This window comes from Macaca fascicularis, chromosome 17 (assembly GCF_037993035.2).
Source record: "Macaca fascicularis isolate 582-1 chromosome 17, T2T-MFA8v1.1".
Taxonomy (NCBI): Eukaryota; Metazoa; Chordata; class Mammalia; order Primates; family Cercopithecidae; genus Macaca; species Macaca fascicularis.
The window spans coordinates 26,375,081-26,402,012 of record NC_088391.1 but is presented as its reverse complement, the minus strand read 5'-3'; the positions used below and the strand labels follow the sequence as shown (position 1 = coordinate 26,402,012).

General features: G+C 38.5%; 1 long non-coding RNA gene across 1 annotated transcript in view; it reads left to right on the top strand.

The window, feature by feature from the left end:
* The window catches only part of LOC107127949 (uncharacterized), a 311,927-nt gene that overhangs the window by 273,213 nt on the left and 11,782 nt on the right, over nt 1-26,932 (top strand). Inside the window, exon 4 of the long non-coding RNA XR_010582417.2 lies at nt 8,957-9,054. This is a non-coding gene — a long non-coding RNA (uncharacterized lncRNA). The remainder of the gene's footprint in view (nt 1-8,956; nt 9,055-26,932) is intronic.

Below are 26,932 nucleotides of genomic sequence, written 5' to 3'. Positions count from 1 at the left end.
CTCCAGGACTGGCTCATCCTAACTGAAACCATTCCCCCAGAGTTCCATTCTAATATCCCAGAAACAAGGTAAGATGCCTAAATTAAGAAGCCTGTTCAACCATTATGGAAGACGGTGTGATTCCTCAATGTTCTAGAACCAGAAATATCATTTGACCCAGCAATCCCATTACTAGGTATATGCCCAAAGGATTATAAATCATTCTACTAAGACACATACCTACATACGTATGTTTATTGCAGCACTGTTCACAATAGCAAAGACTTGGAACCAACCCAAATGCCCATCAGTGACATATTGAATAAAGAAAATGTGGCACATATACACCATGGAATACTATGCAGCCATGAAAAAGGATGAGTTCCTGTCCTTTGCAGGGACATGGATGAAGCTTGAAATCATCATTCTCAGCAAACTAACACAGGAACAGAAAACCAAACACCACATGTTCTCACTCATAAGTGGGAGTTGAACAATGAGAACACATGGACACAGGGAGGGGAACATCACACACTAGGTTCTGCTGCAGGGGGTGGGGGGTTATGGGAGGGATAGCATTAGGAGAAATACCTAACGTAAGTGACGGGTTGATGGGTGCAGCAAACCACCATGGCATGTGTATACCTTTGTAACAAACATGCACGTTCTGCACACATATCCCAGAACTTAAAGTATAATAATTTAAAACAACAACAGCAGCAACAACAACAACAAAAGAAGCCTGGCCAAGTGCAGTGGCTCATTCCTGGAATCCCAACAGTTTGGGAGGCCAAGGCAGGAGGATTGTTTGAACCAAGGAGTTCAAGACCAGCCTGGGCAACATAGGAAGACCCTGTTTCTACAAAAAAAAATAAGAAAATTAGCCAGGTGTGGTGGCACATGCCTGTAGTCCTAGCTATTTGGGAGGCTCAGGCAGAATCATTTGAGCCCAGGAGTTCAAGGCTGCAGTGAGCTATGATCATACCACTGCACTCTGGCTTGGGCAACAGAGTAAGACCCTTTGTACCCCCCCGTCCAAAAAAAATATGCTGGGGCTGGGCGTGGTGGCTCAGGCCTGCAATACTAGCACTTTGGGAGGCTGAGGTGAGGGGCTCGAGACCAGCCTTGAAGTCATGGGTTCAAGACAGGCCTGGGCAACAGAGTGAGGCCCCATCTCTTAAAAAAAAATAAAAAAAAAAAAAGGAAGAAGAACCTTAAGCTTACACTATCTTTCTTTTTCAGGTTAACTCAGCCACATGTGATACTCAGTTCAAAGTTTAAACTCCCAATCATTCCTTCTTTCCCATCAGAGTTTTCCTTCCTTTTCCTCTTTTCTGAGATGTATCTGGATTCAGGATGAACCTTATTTATCCTCATGGATTTAGGAGGAAAAGCTTCTGTGGCACAGTTTTCCTTCCTGCCTTGCTAGTCTCTTTAGGTTCCTACTCCCACTTGAACATTTGGGCTTGTCCTGGCTCCTGATGCTGAAGTCTATGGTGACTGTAATTTGTCATGGGTATGAGGTCCCTGAGCTCTATAACAGGGGTTAGCAAACTTTTTCTATACAGGGATAGAAAGTAAATACCTTAGACTTTGCAGATCACATGCAGTCTCTGTCACAAACTTTTCTTGTTGTTTATTATTGTTCTCTTCCTCCTCCTTCCCCCTTTTCCCCTCATTTTCTTTCCTCTCTTCCTTCACCTTCATCTTCTTCTTTTCTACAGTCCTTTAAAATTTTTTTTTAAATTATATCTCAGGGTCATAAAAAGGTAGGCTGTAACAGGAGTTGGCCTGCAGACCACAGTTTGCCAAACCCTGCCCTGCAGCCTTTGTCTTCTGACCTTGGGTCCCTTCCTATTCCCCTACATGGACCCACGTTCCTGGTATGCAGTCTGTGGAAGACTGTAGACTATTACAGGTCCATCTATCAAGAAACCTCCCTCTTCCCACAGCTTCATTGCTTTTGCACCATTCTGATCCCAGAAACAGAGCAACAGCCAGCATGTTCTTTCATTCCCTCTCAACCTCGCTGGGTTTTTTGTTGGGTTTTGATTGCTCGAGACCCAGGAGATACGAGGTGCTAGGTCTGCTTTCAGGGACTCTGGCAGTCACATTCCCATCCTAGTGACATTGTCACTAAATTCCTTTTCTTTTCCTCTCAGCAAAGGGCTTTCTACTTCTTTATGTGGGGTGGATTATGTCCTATGATAAACTATGGTTTATAGTAAAACTCTTCTTCTATATCATATTAGACTTGTATTTTACTACACAGAAGGGAGATTTGGGAATTGAGGAAACAACTTTCATTCTCAACCAAGCTTAGTTTTATGTAAACTTCAAGATTGTTTTTTGTTTTGGAAATGGACAATTAAAAGCAGATCATTTTTCAATATGACATATTTTCCAATACATTTCTGAAATAATTATCCTAAGTCTCCATGTTACATAATTACTTTCTGATCTATCCATTACTCAGATGCATACAAGTTTTCTTAAACAAGGGTGCACTGTATGTATTCCAAGTTACCAGACACTTAAACTGCTTACTACTGATGATGAATTTGCCATACTTTGCAGGAAACACTTAGCTTCAGGGTGAAGCCAAGTATTTTAAAGTTGTATATTATAATCATCTATTTAAATATTTTAAGTGATCATTTATTCATAAGGCCCTATTTTTTCCTTCCCAAGATATTTGGCATGATGCAACAGCAATTAAAAGGCACTTATAATCATAATCACAGCAATTATTGTGTTTTCTGGCAGCCCTGTGCCACCCTTACATAGCAAGCCTCCAGAGATGTATTCCGCCTCTGGAACAGACAGCATCTATCCTCAGCAGTGGCTCCAGCCTGTGCTCCTGCCTGGGTCACTCATGAGAGCCTTTGCAGTGATTCTGCCATACCCTAGGAACCATCATCAGTGACTCGGTGTCACCCACCAAATGAGAAGGCTGCTACAGTGCTTAGCTGCCCTTTTCCTCTTATGAAGATTCTTCATTCTTTGATATCTGCAGGGTGAAATACAGCAGATTTAAAATTCCAAAATGCATTCTACTTTAGATATCCAGAAATATGGCTCAAGGTTTGATTATAGAAAGAAGTAAAATGTATAAGATGGTTCATTGCGAATTTAAAAATAGTTTTTTTTAAAAAAAAGCTGAATTTCATTCAGAAAGGCCAAAGCTGCTAGCCTGCTTGCTTGTGCCTACGTTCTTGTGTTTCTGTGTGTGTGTGTGTGTGTGTGTGTAAGAGGAAGAAGAAATGTCCAGTCCAGCATCATGAGCCTCCTTCTTCCTGAGATCCCTGGAGAATATGAGAATATGAGGTGGGCACCACTGGGCTAGGCTGTTAAGGAATTGAATCTCCCACATGCCTGGTCTGAAATTCTAGCATTAGAACCACCTCTTCTGGGAAATGTTCTTTTGCCTTTTCAAATAGAGTCATGGATTGCCTCTTCTACACTCCCACAGTTAAGGTGATCAAATGTCCCAGTTTGCCAGGAACTATACCATTTTTGAAAAAATGAAATCCCACATCACAGAAAACCCAGGAGTCCTGGGCAAACCAGGGCAGTTTGTCACCATACTACTATGTTCAAGGATCAGTGTTTACACTATTATAATCATCTAGTTAGCTGCTGGTTGCCTTCACTAAATGTAAACTCCTTGAAGGTAGACATTACGTCAAGCTCTAAAAAATTTTTTTGTTGGAAAAATGAAGGAACATTTGAGAGAATGAGTAAGTGAATGAATGAATGCATGCATGGATAGAACTAATTAGTCTGATAAGATTATCTATAGTTTTGAGAGGTTCATTTATATTTTTCCTGAGAGGAGAGAAGCAAGATACTTCTCCTTCAGTAAATTTACTCAGGTTAGTGCTTTAAATCTAATAACATGTCTGGATTGCATGCTTGAATATCATGGCGGGAGATAATACGAGGATCAGCATCAGGAAAGGTAAGTATACATGAAAGGTCACAGGGAATCTGGCTGCTAAAAGGGGTTAGAAAACCAGAGATCATGGCCAAAGTTGAACACAGGGTTCTTCCAGGAGAAAAGAGCAAGTTCTATGGTTTAAATGTATCCCACAAAGTTTATGTGTTGGAAACTTGCTTTCTAATGCAGTTGTGTTGGGAGGGGGGGGCCAAAGGGAGATGTTTGGATCATGGGGATACGGCACTCATGAATGAATTAATTATATTATCATGGGAGTGTACCCTTTATTAAAAGACAAACTTATCTCCTCTTGCTCTCCTCTCTCATGCCGTATCTTTGCCGTTCCATCATGAGATGACACAGCAAGAAGGTTCTTACAAGATGTCAGCCCATTGATCTTGGACTTTCCAGCCTCTAGAGCTGTGAGCCAGTTTCTATTCATTATAAATTACCCAGGGTGTTGTATTCTGTTATAGCTGTGAAAAATGGGCTAAAGCAGCAAGAGATCAGGATTTTGTTTCTGGTCCGTCTTTTGTATTGGCAAATGAGCCAACTGCATACCGTTTACGTTGTAAGAAGCTCGTTGTACGTAAATGGCTACATTCAATGTATTATCTTTCATGTTCATTCAACTAAATGAGTTATGGGGCATCCATCAGAGCACTGTGGCAAGTGCGAGATGTGAGGGTGGGAGAAAAACAAGAGTAAATGTGGCATGTTGAAAGCTGGTATGAAGTCCCAATTGGTGCAAGGACTCAAAAGTTAGGAGTCCTGCATTTGTACTTCGCCACTCCTACCTTCCAAATCTGTGATCTTGAGCAGGTTATATAGCATCATTAATCCTCAATCGCCTTACCTCTGAAATAACAGTAATAATACCTATTTTATAAAATTATTTTGAAGATTAAACATTTGGCTTAGCATTTGACACATAAAATCTTCTTCATAAATGGAAGTTGCTGTTGTTTTTAATTAAGATAGAGCCCTTGGCATGTAGAAGCCACAGTTTGGCTCTTGTTATACTAAAGACTGTGATGAGAATAGTAAGTGCTATAATATTCATACAAGCAAAATGCTATGGGGGATCTGGAGGAGAAAGAGAGAGAGTGAAAGAGTGGGAAGAGGGAGAGGGATTATTTCTAACTGGGAAAATTTGGGAAGATATAATTTAAAGAGACATTGAAGGATTATGTCAGAACATAGAACTAGCTGTGAACATATGACCTCTGGAAATACTGAGATAATGATTTTTCCCCAACTTCATAAACTGTTAATTTCTTGAGTTTTGGGACAGCCTTAAACCTTTGTATACTTTGGATAGTCTGTAATTTTGTACAGGTCAATTACTAGATATTTTTTGATTAATGTTCACAAAATAGATTATAGCAAATTGAAATATAATCTGCTAAATAACTAATAAGCTTAAATGTTCTTTAGTAATATGTAAGGGTCAAAAGAAAGTTTCTTCACCTTTCAAGGTTCTCTGTAAGTTATTTTTATTGAATCATATTCTGGCATTATGCACACAGCTATTGAGCATTTCTTTAAATGTCCACATGCAAATTTAAAAATGGTGATAAATTCTTGTTTTCAAAGTTTCTCATGGAATTAACCAACTAATCCTCTATCAACACCCCTGTTGAGTTCAAAGCACTTTCTTTAACAGATATAATTATAAACCCTCAGATCTGTAAGAACTGGTTCCATTTTAAATAAGCTCCATTAGGCCTGCAAGAGCCCCTGTGACAGTGAGGTGATCCCAAGGACTACAGAGTGGCTCAGTTCCAAATGGGGATGACATTGGAGATTGTCTTGTCAAACAGAGTACTGCTCCTAAAAATGGTTTTCATTCACAGTATCTTGAAGCCTTTAAATACCAAGTAAGATAAATGACCTCCAAAACCTTTCTCAAAGCTAAGTCCTTATCCCAGGATGAACTTGGAATGAAACAAACCTGAGCAATTAGGTCTCCTCTAATTTGACCCTTCACCCTTGGGAGGCCTGAAGGTCTATAGTGATGAACTGTCAGGCAAAAATGGTTACCACATTTTACTTTCTTTAACTTGTATCAGAAAAGAAAAAGTAAGCCATACCTTTATCCCTCAAATATCTGCTTCTCAGTGTACCTTAATTCTAACCAAACTAGGGCATATATACAAGATGCACAAGAAAGTAAGCAAAGCCCCAGGACAAACATCATGTCTTCCTAGGGCATCTATTTTTCCAGGAGTTTGGTGGCAAAGCATTATCTTCATAGTTAAACAGACACAGATACATCATGGATTTTTATGATAAACCAGGAATCTAAAAATAAATGCCCCTTTCTAGGACTGCACCCCAGACCCTGGGAATTGTGTGTTTACTCTTCTCTTCTGAAACTTTGGTAGAAAGTTTGAATGTCCACTGTGATGACATTTTCCCACCAGCCAAGCATAAATACAAGTTTCATGACTTTATGTTCTGAATTTACATGCATTTCTCGTGTCTTGCCAGTACTTAGGTATTCACAAAAGCAAACTCTAGCTATAACAAATGCAGAAATCACTTTGCCCTTCACTCCACCCCCAGGTTCTATACAAGTTCTATACACTTGTATTCTCTTTATAGCAAAGAGGATTTTGTCCTTATGTTGTGTTTTTCCTTGAGGACTCAGAACTTCCCAAAATCATATATAACAGCTGGTGCTACTCTAAGATTCCCTACAAGGCAAAATGCAGATGGTGATGATAACCACCCACGCATTGTCAGTTTGCCCAGACATTACCCTCAAGGGACAAAATTTGCACCAGTGAAATAAGGACATTTTTATGCCAGCAAAGAGGAGGCTGCTAAAAGGTTTGGTGCTCTCCAGATTCTGCCCTTATCCATAGAGGCTCCAAATTGAGAGCAATATAAAATAGTGAAGAATCAAGGTCCCAGGATTAATTATGAAACAACAAAAGCCACTTTGGCTTTTCCAGGAATAATGAACTGCTTTGCATGTCAAGGAACCATAGTGGTCTAGGTGTGTGGGTCTCAGACAGAGGACAGTGTGTGGACCATGAACTCACAGAAGGCCCAAACATTCATTCTTTTATCCCTTGGACCTTTCATGGTTCCTTGCATGGGGTCTGAGTGTCCAAATAAATGTCTGAGGCATAAATAACTAAAGGAACAAATAGCTCTCAGTAGAGTTTTAGTTCTAGAGAGACTGATGCCCTGGAAAGGCCTAATAGAATTAGTTCATCGAGGTGTGATGGTTAGAATTCCAGCCCCACCAACCAACTGTCTCATCTTGGGTAGGTTATTTGGACTTTCCAAGCCTCTGTTTTCCCATGCATAAAATAATATAATATTTACCTTAAAGCATTGCTATAAGAAGTAAATTACATAAAATAGCAAATGTACAGACAATGAGTAATCCAGTGATTTTCACAAGTAGCCCTCTGAATAATTTGATCTTCCTTCACAGGTAGGCAAAGCAATTGTGCCTTACCTATGTTACAGAACTCAAGGTGAAAAGTAGAGAATGAAAAAATAGAACTCTTATCCACACAATGAGGAAAACCAGTTAAACTGAAATGGAGTACAACTTGGAGTCAGAGATATATTTATTTGTTTTCCCTTGATTTTGCTAATTAGCAGTTGAGAATTACAACTAGTAGTTGAGTAACTACAGTGTTGAGAAAATCACTTAACCCCTGTTATTCTCAGTTATATGAGCCACAAGTTATGACTATAATTTTTGCTCATCCCATCATTTCCATTTTGAAATCTATATAAGATACAACCATGTTTTGTAAATGGTGAAGCATTATACAAATAGACATGATTGTAAATTGAGACATTTCAAGTTGCTATAATAGACGCAAAGGGACTGGACGTACATTTGGCTTGGCTAGCAGGCAAGGTGTAAGTATGAAAGAAAAGAATCACGGGGCCAAGTTCAAGTTACAAGTCAGAGTCCCTAACATTAGATCCAATAGACTAAACAAGTCTTATCTTGCAAACTTGGAAAACCTTCTTGAGAAGACTTGTGAGGATATGCCTGGGCCCAATTACAAGGAATACCATTGTAGTGCAATCCTGGCTGCTAAGGATGCAGTAGGTAGGAGTGTCAGCATGCATGCTGGGAATTTTCCATCCTAACATAACATGCCCTCTATACCCAAAATACCACCAACAGCACACTTCTTGAAACTCTCTGTTCTGCAAACCCTGACTTGCTTTGTATGCCTGTTACTTTGAATGTTCTTTCTCCGCTTCCTGGCACACCTTACTTCCTCCTACCATTTCTTTTTTTTTTTTTTTTAATTATCACTCTAAACTCATTTCCTCAGGTGGCCTCTTTAACTTCCATGGGAATTTCCATGTGAATCCTAAATTTACATAATTGTCCTGATATCTTCTTACCCATATCCATTTCTAATAAGTCATTGTCACCTCAATCCAAGGTGGCTAAAAATTTATACATCATCATCCTCCCATTTCCCCCACCAAAACAAACATCTCCTCTTTCCTAATATGCCATTTGTCTCAAGGATGTGCAATATTTTATATGTAGAGAGTTATATAATTTAAATGTATTCTGTTGCATTGGAAGAAATGTAATCTCTTTAATTCAAGGATTTTCCTCTCTTGCTGCAGTGCATCTAAGTCCTAAGGGTTTTGTGAAGCTATGGTGTCATGAGGAGTGGACCCCAGGTCCTTTCTGTTCTGCTCTTGCATCATCCCCTGAGAGTCCCGTAATATCGTTCACCAGCCTTCAGTAATTAGTCCATACTCTTTGCTGTTAAGCAAGGCCTCACTCACATTTGCTAGGACCCTTTAGGGTATAGTGATTACTTATGGCTAACGGCTTCTTAAATGAGGAGTAGCAGCTAAACGGCAAAAAGGATGAAAGGAAAAATTATGAAAAGTACATTTAACTCATGTTTCAAAATTAAAAATATTTTCTAAATTTACCTCCAAACACAGTGGAGTAAAAAAATAGATTTACCCTTCCACATGTGAAACAAACAAAAAAATGGACAAAATATTTTTTTTCTTTTTCCTCAGAGATTCCTGTTCTGAGAAGATATCTTTCAAAACATTTCAAGGCATTGGATATGAGGCAATGAAGGATGGTGATCCCTGAGAGATGGGAAGCAAACAAGGTGAGTACTGCAATAGCCCTGACTTATTACCTAGGAGTTTCCACAGTGTGTACAGGTTGGGGGAACCAGGCAGAACCTGGAGTCTCCATGATTTGCGAAGATGGAAGTAGGGGTCCAGAAAGCCAAGGCAGCTAGAATCCACAGGGCAGAGTAGCAGAGAGGAGAGAGCTGCAGAGAGACAGAACCCCACAGATCTGATCTGCATAAGGTCCACCTTGAGTATTTATCTGATAATTTAAAAAGCACATGTGAGACTAATACCTGAGATCAGAATTTTGAAAATACTCAAAATGATTAGAGGTCACAGAAGGGAAGGAATATTTCCTGTTTTCACCAGTTGGAATGGGTTGCCTGAGTGGGGAAAAATTAACCCTACATGAAACCTTGCTCCAATCTTGCTTAACAAAGTCTAAGAGTAAGACCCAAAAGAACTGAACTTTTCCAAGTAACTTAATACATCCTAAAACAGGTCAAAAATATTTATAGGAATACAAAAATATCTAGCACCAAACAAGATAAAATGTATTTTTATCTGCCTGGCATTAAATTAAAAATTATTAGGCATGCAGAAAAGTGGGAAAAAAAACCCATAATGAAAAGAAATAAAGTCAAGTAGACACCAAGTCAGAAATGACATGGCTGATAGAACTGGTAGGGGGAAAACCCCAGTAAAACAACTGCAACTTACTTTAACATGTACAAAAAGCTGAAGAAAAGACCAAATATGTTAAGTAGCAATATGGAAAATATTAAAGAGGTTTAAATTGAAGATCTAAAGATGAAAAATACACTTGACAAGATTAATGGTATATTAGACATTAGAGGAAAAAAAGATTAGTGAACTTGAAGACAGCAATAGAAATTATCCAAAAAAGAACGAGAGAGAAAAATGACTCAATAAAATATGTAGAGTGTTACTGAGTTGTTGGGCAATTTCAACAGCCAAATATACATGTAATTATAATCCCCAAAGAAAGAGTGAAGAAGAGAAAAAAAATGGCCACATTTTTCTTTCAAATTTGATGAGAGCTATAAGCCAACAGATTTTAGAAACTCAACATACTCCAAGCACAAGAAACATGAAGAAAGTGACACCATGATACACTGTAATCAAATTGATTAAAACCAGTAAAAAAGATAAACATCTTGAAAGTAGCCAAAGAGAAAAGACATATAATGTACAGAAGAAAGATAAGAATGACAGATGATTTCTTGCTGGAGACTATGTAAGCTAGAAAACTGTGAGGCAGCATTTTTAAAGTACTAAAAGAAACAACAAACAAGCAAACAGAAAACAGTTCATCTAGAATCTATACCCAGTGGAAATATCTTACCATAATGAAGGTGAAATAAACGTTTTCTCACATAAAATTGTGCGAAGAATTTATCACCAGTATACCTGTGCTACTGTATAGAAGTAACTTAATGAACATTGTTGGCATTTAACAGGAACTTTAAAGCAGGCAACTACTAGGCATTCATTTCCTGATGCTGCTAAGGCACAATAGTGATGTCTTTGAATAAAAAATATATAAAAGTTGATATATTACTTTCCTAGGGTTGCCGTAACAAGCACCACAAACTGGGTTGATTAAAACAATTTATTGCATCACAATTCTGGAGGGTAGACGTCTAAAATCAAAATGTTGGCAGGCCCACGCTTCCTCTGACATCTGTAGGAGAATCCATGCCTCTTGTGTTCTGGTGGTCAGTGATCTCGCACATTCCTTGGTTTGCAGCTGTGTAACTCCAATCTCTGCCTCTGCTGTCACATGACATTCTCCCTACGTCTGTATCTTCATATCACAGTCTTTTTATGAGGACACCAATCATATTGAAGTAGGGGTTCACCCACTCCAATATGGCATCATTTTGACTTCTTTATATCTCCAATGAGCCTGTTTCCAAATAAGATCACATTCTGAGGTCCTGGGCATTAGGACTTTAACTTTTTTTTTTTAGAAACAAAGTCTCGCTCTTGTCCGCAAGCTGGAGTGCAATGGCATGATCTTGGCTCACTGCAATCTCTGCCTCCTGAGTTCAAGCAATTCTCCTGCCTCAGCTGCCCTAGTAGCTGGGATTACAGGCACCCACCACCCCACCCAGCTAATTTTTGTATTTTTAGTAGAGACGGGGTTTCACCATGTTGCCAGGCTGGTTTTGAACTCCTGACCTCAGGTGATCCACCCACCTTGGCCTCCCAAAGTGCTAGGATTACAGGCGTGAGCCACTGTACCTGGCCCAATATCTCTTTTTGGTGAGGACACAATTCAATCCATAATAGTTGGGATTACTTAAAGGTTTGTCTGTGAAACCTTTTTGGACCTTTATATCTTTAGAGTATATAAATGTACATAGACATTTTGTTGTGTTAATAGGTTAGTAAGCTAACTTGGGATAAGACTTATTTATAGACCTATTGATTTTTTTTTTTTTTCTTTTCATCACACTTGAGTAACAGGATTCAACAGCAAGGTTACCATTAAGGGCTCCTCTGAATTTCAAAATCCTCTGAATAATTTTTGACAAATCATCCTCTACAAACATATTAACCTTACAGAAGCTGTATTCCACACAGAACTGCCCCACTTTCAGAGACAACAGACACACAGGCTCGGCCAGTCACAACACTGTTTTCCCATGACCACAGTAATTATTTGAGGGATATAGATGGAACCTAAGTCAGACCAGTTAGATCTCTCTCTGGGAATCTGCAAGAGCTATTGAGAAAAAGAAACTCTCTCAGTGCTGTGATAGCTAAACTGGTGGAATATAATCATAGAATTTATAATAGTCCTGTCACGGGAGGGATAAACCTGACATTGAATCCAACAAAGAAGAAAGGAAAGCTAACAAATATAGAAAAACATGTTAACTATATGTTGAGCACTATGGAAGAGACAGTAATGATCAAGTTTTCTAAGAATACCCCTACATTTCCCAGTTTCTCCTCTGGTTATGTTGGAGTCACATGCCATTTCTGATCAATGATATCTATCATAAATGACGAATGTCATTTATATGTCAAAGTGCTTGAGAGCAGATACAAATTATTCATTATATCTCACCTTATTGACCACAGCAATGCTGGAAACCACATAATGAAATGGTAGCATCACAAATGGCAGCATCCCTGAAAATATGTTAAACAGGTATCTACTGACCCGCATTGAGCAGGACAAGAAATATTAAAGCCTCAGATTCTAGCTCAAAGATAGAAATAAACTGACCCCAGAAATAAGAAGCCATCTGCATATGACCAGAGAAAATAGGATATCTGGGCAGAATTCTGTACGGCAGAAATAACACAGCAATTATGTAAACATTCTAGAGTCAAAAAGAGGGCAAATAAACATATCATGTAAAAGTCAAACAAAGCATTTAGCCTGGGAAAAATAACTACCCAAAATGGGAAAACACGTTTTTCATAATTGGAGCAACAATAAAATTTCTTAGTAAGAATATTCAGTACAGCAAAAGTTTAATGATGAGATTAACATCAATGAAATGAAAGCTCAAAGATGAGAGGATAATACAAGAAAATAAAATTAAAATGTAGTTTATAAACTTTATGAAATAAACTAAAACATAAACAAATTAGAAACAGAAAAGATGAGAACCGATATTGCTAAAACTGTAATTACCGGCATGGAGAAAAATCTTGCAATCATCAGACACTAAGTGAATGAAAATTTTACAAAGACAAAGATCAATGCAACTAAAGAGAAGTCGATAGGTATAGAAAAAAGATATAAGATGATCTAACATAAGGTATTTTGAAGTGGTCATAATAAATGTAATATAAATTAAATTTAAATTATACCAGAAAATTGTCCTCAAATGAATGAAAAACAAACCTTGATTCTTATATATAAAAAAGAGCACATTGTGTTACAGGAAAAATGTGAAAACAGAATGCTCCACACAAGACATAATCTAGATAAGATACTGAACTTAAGGAAAAAGACATAATTCTGGTATCCATCCAGACAGAGCAGGAAGACATTCAAAAGGAAAAATAGTAGACTGACCTTAGTTTTCCCTAAAGCTTCATTCAATGCCAGAAGACAATAACCTATATGTATTATGAAGAAATGAAAGCACGACAGGAGATTATTATATACAGTGAAATATCCATCAAATATTGAGGCAACTAGCTAATATTCCCAAACATGATAGAACTTGAGTTTTTCTTGAAAAAACCAAAAAACTTAACAATGGAATACAGCCACTTAGGGGCTAAATCAAAATTTAAAAAATTAGGGATTAAGAGATATGCTGAAAGTATTGGTCATGAGCATTGATAAATTTAAAGGTTAAACTGATTTACAGAACATAAGATTTTTACAATTATCATTTTTTAAAAATTTTCATCTTTGTACTTTGCTGCATTATGTGAATTCATTATAATGAGTGTATGTGATTTTTCAAAGCCAGTAGAGTGAGTTTTCTTAAAAATATACTAAATAAATTAGAAAACTATCAATTTAAGCTTGTGGGACTATGTGCCATATTTGTTGTTATTGTCATTGTTTAGTCCAGTGCTATGAAAATTTGTTTTCAATTTTTAAAAAATAGTATGTGTAAAGTGAAACCAGGATGATCTATAAAAAGGACACAGCATTGACAAGTATTAAAAGGAAAATCTGGAAATGAAATAGGAGCCTTTGAGAAGTTCAGATATATTCCTACGGATCAAGAAGGCCACACAAATGCACAGTGCTCTGTGGGTACCCAGAAAAAAACTTAACCTCTGAGGTAGGCTCTAAATCTCTCAGTGCTGGCTCTTCTTGAAGCCCTGCACAAACAGGAAGTGAAGGCTAAGCAAAGTTGGAAACTGATGGAGTACTGAGTCATGCCCAACACACATAGAGCTTCTTAGCACAGACTAGGAGATTTATTGGTTCAATAGCGTTTAAGGAGATCACAGTCCAGTCATTACCTGACCACCAAGCTAACTGAGTGGAGATGTCATTTGCCATCCATCAGGGATACAGACTTTACAGAATTAGTTCAAGAAAGTCACAAAATAAACAACAGAAATAGTAAGAACAACAGTGACCATAACAAACACTAAGGAGAGGGGAATGTGATTTCCGAAGTTGTCACATGATATTATTTAACTGCCCCCCAGTTTTGTTTTGCTTTTTGAGATAGGGTCTCCATCTGTTGCCCAGGCTGGAGTGCAGTGCTGTGGTCATGGCTCACTGTAGCCTCTACCTCTGAGGCTTAAGTGATCTTCCCACTCCAGCCTCCCAGGCAGCTGGGACTAAAGGTACGTACTACTGCCCCTGGATAATTTTTTCTTTTATTTGTAGAGACAGGGTTTTACCGTGTTGCCCAGGCTGGTCTTGAACTCCTGAGCTCAAGCGATCTGCCTGCCTTGACCTCCCAAAGTGCCGGGATTACAGGCATGAGCCACCACACCTAGCCTAACTGCCCAGTTTTTAACAACATTAAAAAATAAATAAATAAATAAATAAATAAATAAATAAATAAATAAAGACATGTGAAGAAACAGGAAAATATGGCCCATACACAGGAAAAAGTAGCAAATAGTGCCTCAAAAGAATCCCATATTTAAACTTACTAAACATAGACTTTAAATCAGCCATTAGAAATTCATGCAACAAAAGAAAAAAATGGCTAAAGAATTAAACAAAGATGTGAGAACACTGCCTTGCTAAATAAAGAACCTCAATAGAGAAATAGAAATTATTTCAAAAACTAGAAATTTTCAGGTAAAAGTACAATAACTGAAATTTTAAAAACCTGCTAGACTGGTTCAACAGTAGATTTGAAAAGGCAAAAGAAAAAAAATCATTGACCTTGAAGATAGGCCCATGGGGAATACTCAATCTTAGGAACTAAAAGAAAAATAAATCAAGAAACTTAACAGAGCCTTAGAAACCTGTGGAACATCAAGTATACCAACATGACACACAGTGGGAATTTCAGGAGAGAGAGAAAGAGAAACAGACAGAAGAAATATTTACAGAAATAAGGGATGAAAACTTCTTAAATTCATTTTAAAAAAAAAAACCAGTAATATGTACCTACAAAGTTCAATAGTTCAGTGAACTCTAAGACACACTAAAAAAAGATCCATACCTAGACACATCAAAGTGAAACTTTTGAAAGCCAAATACACAAAAAGAAAATCTTGAAAGCATCTAATATCTTAGAGAATGCGTACATCGTCTTAAATACAATGGCACTGGAAATATAAACATTAAAAGTGTTTCTGCTGGTGTCTCAGAAATTACCAAAATATTACTGGACACTGGAAAAAGCACAATATTTGTTAAAAAGTGGCAGAGAATTTGGCAAAATTATGTTATTCTGTTGAATAGAAAATAAAACTGGTAAGTAATGAATTTGGACATCCGGTTGAGATTACCAAGCAAGGTGTGGAAGGGGCAGAGTTGTTCCTCTTTGCTGCTAACAGTAAAATGTGAGGGGGCAAATAGACAAATTGAGGAGTGAATCGATAAAAGAAAAAGGAAATAGCACTTGATGATTTCGAAAATGTTAAGCCTATCTGGATAGTGTACTCTGAAAGCAGGGCCAAGAGTGTGGCTGAACAATCATTTGCTGAAGAGATTAGATATGTGACCCATGAATCCAACCAGCCATCTCAACAGAGGCCAGTGAGAAGTGATTATCCATTATCCACGAGAGATATGTGGAGGACTCTCTTGTCTCATGATTTGGAGTCTTGTGAATTGCACAAGAGAACCATATAATATTTGAGTTTTATATCAGCAGAAACACTGCTGACTTGGACTGAAAAGGACAGGGAGAGGATGAAATGAAGGAAGAATTACCCTGAAGAAAGAGCCACAGATGCAGAGCCCTGTCCAACAGCACCTCCTTGGACTGAGAGGGTGGGGCTGCACCCCAGTGGGCTGAGAGGGTACAGCTGCCATCCCTTCAAGTCAAGAAGACAGAGCATTTAATCAAGGAGGATTAATAATCAAGGATTATTCTCAGCCCTTGAAACCTAATGTAACTTATCCTGCTGGATTCCAGACTTGTTTGGGGCCTGTGACTCTTTTCTCCCTTCCAATTTCTCCCTTTTGGAATGAGAATGTCTATCCTCCTTTGGTCCTACCATTGTATTTTGGAAGCAGATAACTTATCTGCTTCCAAAGTTCACAGATGGAGAGCAGTTTTGCTCCAGGATGGATCATATCACAAATCTCATCCACCACTGATTTAAATGATTTATATCATGAGAGTTGGAACTGTGAGTTGATGTTATTTAGATGTGATTTTGGACTTGGAGTTGTTGTTGGAATAGTTATGACTTTTGGGGAGGTTGGGTCTGAGTGAGTCTATGTTTCTCATGTGAAAGACGTGAATCTGGGGCAGGCAGCATGCAGACTGCCATGGGTTGTATTGTGTCCCCCCAAAAGGATGTATTAAAGTCTCCACAAAAGGATATGTTAAAATCCTAACCCTAAGTACCACAGAGCATCACTTTATTTGGAAATAGAGTCATTGTAAATGTCATTAGTTAAGATGAGGTCACAATGGAGTAGGATGGGCTCTAATCCAGTGTCCCAATGGGAAAAGGAGAGAAACAACACAGGAAAAGACAGCTTTGTGACAGTAGAGACAGAGATTGGAGTGATGCATCTCTATGACAAGGAACACCAAGGATTGCCAGCAAGGACCATAAGCTGGAAGAGCCCAGGAAAAATTTTCTCCTGCAGGTTTCAGAGGAAGCTTGCCCCTGCCAACACCTTGGTTTCAGACTTCTAGCCTACAGGACAACAAAACGATAAACTGCTATGGTTTTAAGCCACCAACTTTGTGGTATTTTTGTTAGGATAGCCTTAAGAAACTAATATGTGGCCAAGTGTGGTAGCTCATGCCTGTAATCCCAACACTTTGGGAAGCCAAGGCAAAAAGATAGCCTGAGCTCAGGAGTTTGAGACCAGCCTGGGCAACATAGTGAAACATCGTCTCTACAAAAAAAATTTTTTTTTAGTTGGTCTCAGTGGTGTGTGCCTGTAGTCCCATATTCCTAGCTACTCAGGAGGCTGAGACAGGAGGATCATTTGAGCCCAGCAGGCTGAGGCTGCAGTGAGCCATGATCTTGCCACTATACTCCAGCCTGAGTGACAGGGTGAGACCCTGTCTGAAAAAAAAAAAAGAGAAAGAAACAAATACATAATTCAGTTTGGAAAATATATTTTTTCAACAAACAATTTGAGAAATCTGGATATTCATATGCAAAATAATGAAATTGCACCCTAGCCCACTCCATAGACGAAAATTCAAAATGAGTCACAGACCTAAATTTAAGAGCTATATACTATAAATCTCTTAGAAGAAAACACGTGTGTAAATATTCATGACCTTGGATTAGGCAATGATTTCTTAGATATGACATGAAAAGCACAAGCAACAAATGGAACTTCATCATAATTTCAAATTAAAATATTTATTTCTTCAAAAATACCTTCAAGATTGTGAAAACGCAACCTGCATATTGGGAGAGAATATTTATAAATCATGTATCTGATCAGGAACTTGTATCTAGTGTATACATAAAGCTCTTACAACTCGACAATAAAAAGACAAACCAATTGTAAAACTCAGCAATAATTTGAATAGACATTTCTCCAAGGAAGTTATGCAAATAGCCAACAAGTACATGAAAGATGCTCAATATCATTAGTCATTAGACATGCAAGTCCAGGCCATAATGAGACACTACTTCACAATAATAATAATGATGAAAATAACAAGTGTTGGTATGGATGTGGAGAAATCAGAACACTCATACACTGCTGGTAGGAATAGAAAATGCACAGCCACTTTGGAAAACAGTCTGGCAGTTCTTCAGAAAGTTAAACATAGTTTGACCCTGTGACCCAGCAATTTCACCCCTAAATGTGTACCCAAAGGAACAGAAAAACAGATGCCCACACAAAAATGTGTGCATGAATGCTCATAGCAGTATTATTCTTACTAGTCAACAAGTGGAATTATCAACAGATGAATGGATAAATAAATGTGGCATATCTACATAATGGAATATTATTTGGCAATATAAAAGAACGAAATACTGATATGTGCTGCAATGTGGATGAACCTTGAAAACCTTATGCCCTTATGCTAAGTGAAAGAAGACAGTTACAAAAGACTATATCTTGTATGATTCCATTTATATGAAATGTCTAGAATAGGCCAACTCATAAAGAATGGAAGTAGATTCGTATTTATCAGGAGTTTGGGCAAAAGGGGAATAGAGAGTGACTGCTGTTATAGTTGGTATGGGCTTTCCTTTTAGGGTGATGAAATGTTCTAAAAATGAGATATTGGTGATAGTTTCACAGCTGTAAATATATTACAAACCACTTACTTTTACACTTGAATAGGTGAATTTTAAGGTATATGATTATATCACAATGTGGCCATTATAAAAAACGCTATAATGGCACATGTGTACCTGTTCTATATTTTTAATGTGACTATTTATGTATGAATTACACTGCTTCTCAGTTGAGTGTAAAATAAAGGCAGTTCTGGAGACATTAAATTCAAGTCATTTCTGTGTGTTCTTTGTTTCCCATCTTGTGTCTGTGTAGTGGCAGTACTATTGGATATTAGTATTATTTAAGATATACAATCAATAGATTAAAGATCACAGTCAAAAGTTTGGGGAAAGCTAGGTGAAGAAGAGTCAGGGTTGGCCAGGCATGGTGGCTTATTCCTGTAATCCCTGCTTGTTGGGAGGCCAAGGCAGGCGGATCACCTGAGGTTAGGAGTTTGAGACCAGCCTGACCAACACAGTGAAACCTCGTCTCTACTAAAAAAGTACAAAATTAGCTGGGCATGGTGGCACGTATCTGTAATCCCAGCTACTTGGAAGGCTGAGGCAGAGGAATCGCTTGAACTTGGCAGGCGGAGATTGCAGTGAGCCGAGATCTTGCCATTGCACTCCAGCCTGGGCAACAAGAGCAAAATTCTGTCTGTCTCAAAGGAGAAAAAAGAGAAGAGTCAGGGTTTTTCTGCAGTACCTTTCAGACCCCTTGTCATGATAATATGCCTCGTGACTTTCCAGTGGTGACTACATATGATGCTTGTCTCTAAATTGATCACTCTGGGCAAAGATGCTCCATGGTGGGGAAAGAGATGTAAAATTATCCCTTCTGTCTTCATTCCCCGTGATCACAGATGACCAAGGTAAATGACTATAAAGTCTTCTCCCTATAACCTAGTAGTCAAGCTTAGAATGTAGCTTTCTTAAAACCAAAGGAAAACCATTATTCATTCTATCAAATGAGTGAAATAACAGGGAGATGTAACAGTTGTGGAATGTAAGATCCTCGTCTCCTGAGGCAGCAGCATGTTAGAGCAAAGTTTCTAAACAGATGTACTAGTCTGTTACTTAGAGGCTCTGAATAAGAAAGCATTTCTTAACATTTCTGAGCTTTCACTCATTCATCTATAAATTATAGATTTAAAAGGTACCAAACTCCTAGAGCTGTTGTTAGGATTTGATCAGATAATATATGCAAACATCAGAATGACTCCTACACTTGACAAATCTTGTTCTTGTTGTTGTTCTTGTTAGCATTATTCAGAACAAGTAGATCCTGAAAAGAATAGCTTGATATCAACATGAGGATGTCAACTACTATATCCCGTTATCCTATAGAGCAGGCAATCCCTGTCCAATTTGTAAGAGATCCTGAGAAGACATTCAAAAAAAATAATGTGAAATTAAATGTAGTTTGGCCATATTGCCCCTGAATTAACAGCATTATGTATTTTACACTGAGAATTCAATCCAGAGTGTCATTCTAGCATCTTGTCTGTTTCTTTTAAATGATGTTAAGCAATTGATCAATCAAACATGCTTAGGAAGACAGCTGATTCATCCTGACAACCAAAGGACAGGACAGCTTGTGTTAGAGACGAAAGTTTCCTTCTGTCAATAAATGACAAATAGATAATTCCAACTCGGAACTTACGTTTACTAAGTCTCTTACAAAGCCTCACTTTGGGGCTTACTGGTAATACATACAAAGTAGCCTGGCAAAGATATATAGTCTTGCATCTACACCTGCTGACTTCTCTTTCAAGCAGAAGAATCATGGGCTTGTGGCATGAAGAATCACTTTCATGTCATCTTAGGATGCCTGTCTCTCACTTGAGCCTGCAGCTAATTTAACAGTATGACTCTCAGATACAGCTATGTTCACTAATGGGAACTAACAACAATGATCTTCCTTTTAACGTTGAGTATATAATTATCTTCATCAGACTGTCTTAAATATACATTAGTCACACCATTTGTTCTCAAAAGTTTTATGTTTTTTTTTTTTTTTTTTTTTTGCAGGGGTGGGGTGGGGTGCTGATTTTGTTTTCTAAGTTAGGTAGAAACAACAAATTAAAAACAAAATACCCCATCTATGCTGATGAGGATACACTTCCCAGTGTCTTGGACAAGACGTTTTCTCACAAAAAAACACCAAAACCTAATTGGGAAAAACTGAAACACCAAGGAAGTTCTAGAGGCTAAACCACAGCCTTGGGCACAAGGCAGAGACTACATGATCCTTGGGCTGCAGCTGCCCCAATGAAACTAGCCTCCAAACATCTACTGCTACTGTGAGTGAATTGATAAGTATTCAAAGAATTAAAGTCCCTGGAGGGAATGTCTAACTGGCCAGTGAAACTCCATCAGGTTCTATGAGAGAGGCAGCAGTGGGAAGTGATAAGAGGCTGGCGGTGGTAACTACCCTCCATCTAAGACCTACACACAATTGAGTGTTCTCTTCAGAGGGAAATTGGCAGGCTATAATTAAAGAAGGGGAGGAACGAAGATAAATGCTGGACACCCCCAAAATGGCAAATATTCGCTATAAGTAGTGATAGTGATACTAACAGTGATCCCTTTTTATAGGATTTTCACTTTATAAAATACTTTAAAACAATCTTATTAGTTACCTCTAAAAACCATATCATTATGCCCATTTCACCAATGACGTAACAGATGATGTTCAGATCGGTTAAGTTCCTATGATGTTCAGATTGGTTAAGTTCCTATGATGTTCAGATAGGTTAAGTTCCTATGATGTTCAGATAGGATAAGCCATGGTCACATGGCTTCGGTATGATTGACCCAAGACTGGTATATTATGCAAATAATGTATTCACACTCATTAAAGCGTTGTTGAATAAACAAATGAATGAATGACCCTTAAAAATCATGTAAGCATCACCTCTTGGAAATAGCTTCACAAGTAAAAGAATTATTTGAAAATATTTAGTCCAGCACCTTTATTTTAAAATACAGGAAACAAGCCATGAGTTAAAAGGGTAAATACTTAAGGTGATGGTTATCCCATTTACCTGATGTGATTATTACACCTTGTATGCCTGTATTAAAATAGCTCATATACCCCATAAATATATATATATATCTACTATGTATACATATATATATATATCTACTGTGTACCCCAAAACATTAAAAATTAAAAATTGATTCAAATAAGACAAAACAATTAAGATTAGAATTCTGGTTTACTGAAATTCAGTTACTTGCTTTTATTCTACATTGTATTAATGTCCTTGAGTCCCCTCCTTGTCCTCTGTTGGGTATCACTGTTTTCAACCCATGAAAGGAAATAAGAAGCATAATGTAGTCTATGCTTTCTGGGACCTCATGTGCAACTTGGAAGTCAGTGTCTCTTGTGTATCATCCCAGCCTTGAAGGACTTTTAGGGTGCTTCTGATGCTGCTTGAGCAATCCAGGGCTCTTAAAATTCCTGCTAATTCCCTTCTGTAAACCCTGCAAACTGGTTGCTACCAACCTTGGAGAGTTCTTTCTCCCACATAGATCCCCCTTATATTACTTTATTACACATCCCCCAGAGCCCTCAATGGGACAGTTACCAAAGGATCCATTCCTAAAGCCTTTGGCTATTAGGCCAATCTGGAATGGGAAGTTCCAACTGAATGAGACAATTGTGAATACACTTTCTCTGTTGATAGTGTGAGACATGTGTCCCCATTGGAATGTATTCCATAGCAGCAAGCATCTAGGGTAACTCTATTTAACTATTTGACGTATAGTTAAGTATAGTACAGATAAGCTTTTCAAGACAAGGCTTGTGCGTCAATTAGCATACTTGCAATTACAAGTACCAGAGCATACAACTAAAAGTGAATTAAATATTAGGAGTGTATTATATCCAGTGGTCCACTGGTAAATATTTAACAATTAACTATCCAGCGAATTAAAATCCTTGATTTGTGGCTGGGTGCGGTGGCTCACGCCTGTAATCCCAGCACTTTTGGAGGCTGAGGCGGGTGGATCACGAGGTCAAGAGATAGAGACCATCCTGGCCAACATGGTGAAACCCTGTCTCTACAAAAAATAGAAAAAATTAGCCAGGCGTGGTGGTGGGCACCTGCAGTCCCAGCTACTCAGGAGGCTGAGGCAGGAGAATCACTTGAACCGAGCAGGCAAAGGTTGCAAGTGAGCCGAACTTGCACCATTGCACTCCAGCCTGGCGACAGAGTGAGACTCTGTCTCAAAAAAAAAAAAAAAAAAAAAAAAAATTCCTTGGTTTGTAGCATTTGCAAGTTCCATGTTGGAAATACACATATCATGGATGATTTTATGGGACTAACACAGTTACTGAAAGCAGAAGTGGAGAGAGATGCACACAATCATTTCTAACCATGATAGCTAACTCCAGCACAGCACATGACAAGAAATCAACAGATGGGGAGTCAACCCAGTGAGTGAACAATATCATCAGGGACCCAAGGCTTTCTGCTTTTCTCTTCCGCCATCCCCAGCATATTGGCTATTAACCTCGGGCATGACTCTTCATGATGGCAGCCTCTGCCCAGACAGCGTGTTCTTGCACAGCTGCTTCCCAAGGCAGAAAGGACAGTTTCTCCTGCCAGTCTCTGATTTCTCTCAGTCAGCTACCCTATTCACCTTTTCCCATAGGGTAAGACTGAACAGTTTCTCCTTTCTGTCAGAATTTGCTGGTTTTATAAGCTATTAGGATTGTTGATGATTTTCTACAGTTTTTCAAGGGAGTTCTTATATGTTCTCTGGTCATGTGCTCTATCACTGTATATCAGCATTAACAGCTAGATCCCTTCTTCATACCCATTAAAGTTGATCATTCCCTGCTCAATAAGTAAAACAGCTATTTGGAGATTCTGAAATGTGTGAGTTGAATGTGTATGTGGTAGTATGAGCAGAACTACAGACTAAATGACTGGAGACACCACATCGAGCTGTAACCCTGACACCAATTAGCTGTGTGACCTTGGGCAGGTCACTTAACCTTTGCAATCTTGGCTTACTTATCTCCAAACAGAAGGCATTTTAGAAAATGGTCTCTAAGTCCTTTTCATGTCAAAAGGGCTGTTGTTCAAATTAATAGTAATGCCGAAATAAAGATGCTAGCTCGCTAGGTAACCTTGGTCAGTGTAATTAACCTGTCTGGATCTTAGTTCTTTATTCACTATGTGCCTAATACAATGAGATGCATTAGCACCTGCCTCCAGAGATGAATTACATAAGACTGGGTTAAAAAGGAAGAATTCGCTGAGCAAAAACAATGACCTAATACTGTTAGGTTGATGCAAAAGTAATTGTGGTTTTTGCCATTACTTTTAATGCAAAAACCACAATAACTTTTGCACCAGGCTAATAAAATATACAGACACAACCCTTTGTACTAATGATGGGCAGATGCTGTCATTTATTATCCAAAGATAAGTCTGAGTCAGGCAAGCAGTAATCCGGTGAAGCCGAATGAAATCAGGCAGTATTAATCTTCTATAAACCTTTTGCCAAGAGATGATATGCTTCAGTATTAAAGGGAAGAATCAAAAAAGGTTTAGTATAAAAGAAAAAAATTACAATTTATGCATGTAAAATAGTTAATCCATTGCAACCTCAATTTACAAATGGTTTGTTCCAATAACAAGGTGTTTGGAACTCAGAAATTAATGTTATACATGAAATTGGTTTTCCTGGATGACCATAATTTGTTTTAAGCCACAAGGTATTTATAGGAGAGTTTGGCACTTGTGAACATAAGTAAGAGTGGAGAGAAGACTAAAGGTAGATGGCATAGAAATCAAACTTTGTTGCCACAGCAGTAGGGAAACCAGGGACACTGCAGGCAAATATAACTTCTGGATTTGGGATTAGTGGTCCTATTTCTGAATCACGACATATTCTAGTAACTCGTGAACTGAGCTGCTTCCCGTGCCCACCTCAAGATCCTCTCTATCCCCATCGGTTAGGCCAAATCAGAGTCACCCACACTTCCAGACACCACCTTCTATCCTGACCTTAATCAATCATTCATGGCAGGGATGACTTCCAAAGCTGAAGCATCCCCCGCTCCATCTTCCTACACCAGCCACAGGCAAGGAAAGACGATTTTGCACACAACTCCCTCCATCCTCCCACCACCAAGAACACCATAACCCACCAGAACTCCTCCCGAGAGGAAGTGCCCTGCTTCCTTCTTCCCTCTGTTTCTATCCTGTGCATGTTATGCAGCTGTGCCCTATTGCAAATCGAGTTCCCCAAGGGTTAGAGTAAGGAGGGTGATCTTGCATATGTCACGAAGACTGGGAATTACTCAGTCAATGATAACATCCACTGGAAATAACATGGGCAAAAAAGAAAACTGGGTAATTGTAAATCGAGGTTATCCTGTGGTGGTCTTTCCAGGTGTAGCCATGTATAATGCTTCTGTTCCTCCTCGGTCTCTTAAAAGTGAAACATTCAAACAGCACACTCCAGAGTGGGTGTATTAATCAATTAAACATTAAGGTAGACATAAATTAAACCAAGTACATTTTGCTTGGTTTTGTTTTGAATTTTACAAGTTAAATTGCCGAAAAAAAATCCTTCAATTTATTGTTCTACAGTCCTGTCTTAATGTATAGAGTATAAAAAAAAAATAAGCTGAATGTTTTTCGGTTACAGGAGTTCTTGCTGGTCCCCAGGGGTTGTTCCAAACTCCAGTTGTTAAAATTCTCTGTACTAAACCGTAGAGATGTGGGAAAGGCTGTATGTAATCTGTACTATTCCTTGGATTTTGGGGGAATTTCTATTGGTACTAAATCTCTCCCATGAGATTGCTCTGCAAGAGACATGCACAAGTAGTTCCAACAGATCAAGATTTTACTGTGCAGCCAGATTTCTCCAAACCGCAAATAGAGATTTAAGGAGTACAACCGTCCAGACCTTGTATCTCATTGTTCAGTCCTCTTCAGTGTTGATTAAACAGAAATATTTCAGTAAAACTCTTCCATTCGGTTTTAGCATCAAATCAATATAGTGCAATTCTGTGGCAGGCTTGCTTGTTCAACGTGTGTCTGTGCTTCCGGAAACTTTCTTTCCTGATTTAGGATTGGTAAATAAAATTTAAGATGATGTGTTTGCTCTTGCTGTCCAATTAAAGTCACAGGAGAAAAACAGAATCCACTCAGGGATATCTTCTTTTCATGTTTGCCAAGTACAAATAGCTTAGAAATGTTACCTACTCAGTAGAGACATTTAATTTACAATGTAACATCCTGTTTTTGATGACAGTGTTTGTGCTGCTTTTACAATCCAAACACCTTAAAGGACAAACTAGTGAGTCAGAGGTTGGAATTGAGGCAGGATGCAGCATGGGTACCATTTGTCTTTTCCTTCTGTCTGCCCTGATCACTTTCTGCCTGAGCCCATCTTGCTTTTATCCCTCCAGTGTTTGTCCCATTTATTCATCCCATGATAGCACCATTCTCCTCTCAGGGCTTCCTATTTCCCATATCTTCCTATCTCCGCCTGCAACAGCCCAGGGGCCTCCAGGGGTTTATTCTTTAGGCCTCCTGAAGAGTTGAAAGTGATTCCAGTGTTAACATCCACTGGAAATAACCATGGCAAAAAGAAAACTGGGTAATTGTCAATTGAGATTACCCTATGGCAGTCTTTCTGAGTGTAGTCATGTGTAACACTTCTGTTCTTCCTCAGCCTCCTGTAAGAAGAGTGAAACATTCAAACCGAATACTGGGAAATGAGTGTAATTTATTTTTGTTGTGTGTTTGTGTGCATGCACATGTGCATATCCCCGTGAGTACACATATACTAATATTTATTGAACATTTACTAGTTTCCAGTGTAGAATGCTGATCTAATCCTCACATGAACCTATTTACATTTTACAGACAAGGAAATAAGCCCTGAGAAAACCTGTATAACTAGCCTAAAGAGCTAAAACATATGAGCTCATCTTCAAATCCGATGCTGTTATTTCTGAAGAATATGCTGTTAATTCTTCTATGAAACTGCTCACAAAAGGAGCCCCCAGCTAAGGTGCAGAGTGCACTCTCCAGGCTGGGCTAGCTGAAGACCAGATACTGTGGCCCTGACCTAGCTAAAGGTTTGATTTCAGAGACATATGAAAGTTGTCTCAAATTCACCTAACTTTCCTCCCAACACTGCTTCCCACATACCTCCTCCTCTAGTCCACTGACCCAGAACATACCACAATTAAAATTTTATTTATTTGGTCAAAGGTTTCTTGTTGCCTGCTCAAATGAAAATTCCACCATGAGTTAGTATCATGTTACATTTTTAAAAAAAATTATTTGTATCTCAGTATGAAAACTTTTATTAAATAATTTCCTGGTTAAGGATTAATAGAGGCAGAAGATGGAGAGGATATGAGGCCACTGGTCAGTGAGTGGAAGGAAAAATTACTTGGGAGAAGGATTCAGAAATGGGGAGACAAGAATCCAGTGTCAGGAGAAGGCTAGAGCAGTGGCCATATGCCACTGCACATTATTCTTTTCTTTTTTTTTTCCTTTGAGACAGATT